Genomic DNA, 4740 nt, shown 5'->3' with positions numbered 1-4740 from the left:
GAGGTGAAGAAGGGCTTTCTTGCTAAGAGGATGACATTGGGTCAAAACAATTGGTTGTAATCCTCTTTTCTATTCTTGATTATTAATAAAGTTATTGACGTTTTCCTCCACATTCTTGTATGATTGATGATATATGCATTTGTGTGGTCAATATATATATCTGGTCCTATATTCTTTATGATAGTAGATCTATGTTCTTGGATAGTGCTACGTTGCTTTGGTTCTATAGGTGCTCTTTGAAGCTGGGTAGACGAGGAAGAGAGTGGCAAAGATCTATCAGAAGTGAGAGGAAACAAGAAAGGAACCAAGCGCAAGAGAGAGGTTGGTCTCCTTTGTTCCCCTCTTATCTACTTCTCATAAAGGAAAACAAAAGTGGTTTTAGTTTGTTTGTTTCTAAGGTAGCTACCAGCCTTAGTGGGACTAGCAGCTCTGCATAGACACTAAATTTCCCGATAACAAAATGGCGACTCCAGTGGGGAGCGAATAGATTGTTTGTTTGTCTATATCTGTTTGCTTTATAAACTTACAGACAGAGCCTAAAGTCAAGCCAGCTAGCCTTCGAACTACATTTGCTATGCAAGTGCAAAGTAGATCAATGTTGCTTCAGTCTATCTCCAGGTTTTGTTTATGAACTGAACAATTGATTTACAAGCTCTCTAATTTCCCTTGTGGTGGCTCTAGTAACCTCTTTAGATCCACCCCTGTGATTTATTTACTGATTACCACTTGCTCGGCCTAAATCCTTGAACTCAGCTACAAACTGTGACCCGGAACCCAGTTGAAGTCTCATCCCTAGACCATCGCACTGTCTCTTCTTTGGAATCTGGATGCATCGCACTTCCCGTGTGTAGTAGGTGCACTGCATCTCACTTTCCCTGTGTTACAGGTGCGCTGATCAGACAAGACCTGTTCTGCTGTTAGATTTTGGTTTCTGTTTTCACTCTTTTCAGCTCTATTCAGGAGTTTTGTTGTCTGTAGTTAGTATATCTCTATTGGAACCCCCTTCCTTACCATGATTCTGCCTCCATGGCGCAAATAACTGTAAATATTTTTATGTATTTTGAGCCATTTTCAGTTCTCTTTTACAAAGAAGTAGCGTAATTGAACTGTCGTTTCTTGATTTGGAATTGTCGCAAGTGTCGTTTTCAGTCATAGAAGAGAATCCGATTGTTCTTGATAGTCGATTACACTGTTACTCTTGTATTTTATTTGAATTAATAGTTTTTCAATTGTCGAAAGAAAGTTTTCAATTCCAAATCACAAAGTGTCGTCATTGTCTTCATTTTGGTCTTGAAAAGAAGCTTTTTAGTAATGTCGCTTTGAAAAATAATTCAGATTTCCGCTTAGCTTCCTTTTCATCATTCACACATTAAGAAGGCTGAAGAACAAATACATGCATGTTCATTTGCATTTAGATTGTTTGTTGGTTTGATTTATGGCAGTGCATATAGTGTGTGCTCTATGCTAGGATTTTCATTGCAAAAAGAAGATTAAACGATTGTTTATCATCTTAGATTGCATTTTAGGAATTGTTCATCTACATCATGTGGTGAACCTGAAAGGAAAATTTCTTAAGCAAGATCAAATGTAAAATAAATTTAATGAATCTAAAAACGCTTTGGAGCCTAACGCACAACATTTAGAAGTCTAGGCTAGAGACATATTCCAATGTCGTAAAACCTGGTAACTGTTGTTTTCATTGTTGGTTGGGTGATTCCTCAACTTTGAGACGACAAGTGCCAGTACAGACTTGTGCTCCCACATACTGTCGAGTATATATTGGGAGACCACAATAGGCTTTATCCTTTATCAATAGTAAGCTGTGTCTGCCGCCCTATCGATCGCAATGCACTGAACATAGCATTCGGGAAGATTGACTGTCATACCATAAAACGTATTCTGCGGTTTTGTGATTAGTTTGGTAATCCCTCTATCTAGATTTCCAAAGTAGTCTCTTTCATTCCTTTTCAGACTCCTTAAAGGAAAAGGTCCATCAGAGCACTTTTCACTTCAAGCTCATTAAAAATCGAAGGTGACTAGAGTCATCTTTTGTTTTTTCTTGACTCTTAAAAATTGAAAAAACAAGTTGTGTCAAAGCATCTAAAATTCATTTAATTTGGAAACATTTTTCCCCTTGATTTTTAGTTGATCGAGTAATCCTCAATCATGGAAGAAAGTCAATTGAAACCCCATCATTCGCGGAGACTTACGAGTCAACCGTCTTTGTCTCCAGAATCAAAACTGTTACGGAAAAAGCGAACTCATTTAACCGATTCCAAATCCCGTGGTAAAGTTAGAACAAGTGTTCCAACACCATCAGAGACTCTAGTTACTCCAAACATTTCTGGTATCCCTGCCTTTACATAAGAAGTTCCGCAGCCGCCGAAGGACAGTAGAACTGATCCTAGTGTGGAGGTAAACACTTGTATTACTGAACCAACTCCATCACCAGCTGATTCGGAAGGTGTTATTCCCAAAACATCTGTCACTGCAGATTCTATACCTTCTTCGGCACAAGAAATATTTTACGGACCTGACGATCTAGCTCTTCCACCTGATCTGATTGCTATAGAAGATATTGTGGAAGATCCGCCATCTAGTAATCCATCACAATTTGGAGTTGGGATCACCCTATATCCTTCTTCATCAGAAATTATTCTACCATTATCAGAAGCTCCTATAGAATCGCTAGGAAATATTTTGGATAGACTAGAAATGTCTGAACAACCGTCGACATCTAGGACTGTGTCATCTGACACAGCAACGACAGAACTTCCTGTTGTCACTCCAACAATGTTCACCGGCATACCATCTGTCCCAACTAGCTCTCAATCGCTAGATGGGGCCCACTCAGGGGCTATTTCGACAGTATGGTCCGTTCCTGTTTGTTCATCCGGAATAATATCCGGGAACTCTTATGTTGAGTCTCAACAAATTGATCCTTCACGGTGTCAATTTGGGTAGTCCGTTCCTCAAGGATAAACCATTCCTTTAAGTACCAGATTACCGCCGTATGGGGGGAAATATACCCTTTCATTGTCTCCTCTGGGACGACAACCATAGGAGAGTTCACAACAAAATTCAGGTTATGCTGGAATTACATCTAGGGGTTGGGTGCCAATACTACCTCAACGATCAAGAGTTGTATATTCGATGCAACAATGTTTACCTATGTCAAATATACCAACTACACCGGCTATTGTGACAGTGTCGCAAGTACAAGTGTTGCCTGTTGTATGCCAACCTTAGGTTTCTCAGGTTGTAATGCAACAGCCTCTTGTCCCTGCAACTCAACCACAATCACTAACTAGTAGAATGAAATAGGCCCAAACGGGTACAATTACCCATCATCTTGGTCAAATAGCAAGTATTGGACAACAGAACATGGCTTCACAACCATGGCTGGTGCAATATCAGCAACTGAAATTCCAACAAGTATACCAAGGATCTAAGCAACAAATCTTTGCAAATAATAGGCAGCCGTATATTCAAAACGGTCAAAATCAACCATTCTATAATGGTTATGCCCATCAACCTTACCAAAGTTACCAGCATCAAATGCTTTATGCTGGTATGCAAATACCAACTACTCAGGAAATCCCATCTTATCCTAGGTATCCTTCACCAAACCTAAATCAACAGTTACCCTTCGTGGCAAGTTTAGAGTTACCGGATCTAAATCGGCTAACGAATGATCCAATTGCTTATGCCCCTTGGTGGCCAGCGATTCCGCATAAACTTCCGTCAAATATTCCTAAATTTAGTGGAAATCCAAGTGAAGACCCGTCGAATCATGTGATGACCTATCATTTGTGGTGTTCATCAAACACCCTAAACGATGATTTGATTAGGCTTCACCTTTTTCAGAGAACATGAACTGGTCGGGCAGCAAAATGGTATATCGAATTACCTAGAGCTTCGTTTGATAACTTCAGTGCCCTAGCCACAACCTTTTTAACCCGTTTTAAGTTACCCATAAGGTACGAAACGGGGACAGAACTTCTTACCAATTTCAAGCAAACGACAGCCACTCACATATCCGATCATATTCATGAGTGGCGACGTCGTCGTAGAATCGTAAAAATGTATGTTCCTGATCATATTTTAGCTGAATGGTTTATTAAGTCATTATTACCTTCCATTACATAAGATGTGGCAAAGGGAGGAGTCGTCACTTAAGAGCAAGTTATTGCTCGTGCGCAATATTTAGACTTGATTTATACTCAGTCTGGCACGCTCTACGACAAAGTCCCTGACACACACAGACCATAATTTTCCATTGCTCCTCCTCCTAAATCGAACAATGACTCTCATGCCGGCGATGTTGTGATTGGTACGACAGGCACGAAATCGACAAAGGCTACATCTAAATAGGCCTGTAAGATTTCTAGTCAAAATGCAAAAGAAGAACTTCTCACCTCGGAAGTAAATGTCGTCTCAACTGATAAAGGAAAAGAAACCAAGCAACCAGGAGGCAAGAAGAAAAACAAAGGGAAGAAGAAGAAACAGGAGGAATCATCACCTGAAAAATCTTCTGCAAACCCTTCTGGAGATAAGAAACCAAATCGTCCATGTCTTATATGTGATGAGGATCATTGGACAAGAGATTGTCCATATAAAGTTGAGCTTAGAAAATTCTTCAAGAATTCAAAAACCTCAGTGGTATTAACTGATCCGTTTCCAAATCAAGGAACAAATCTGGTTGCTAGTGACAATGCTTCCCTGTCCCAAGTGCTGATG

This window comes from Pinus tabuliformis, chromosome 1_1 (genome assembly GCF_031772625.1).
Source record: "Pinus tabuliformis cultivar Carrire ecotype Pingquan chromosome 1_1, CPIR1, whole genome shotgun sequence".
NCBI classification, from domain to species: Eukaryota; Viridiplantae; Streptophyta; class Pinopsida; order Pinales; family Pinaceae; genus Pinus; species Pinus tabuliformis.
The sequence above is the reverse complement of the archived record's forward strand: the minus strand, read 5'-3'. Positions refer to the sequence as shown.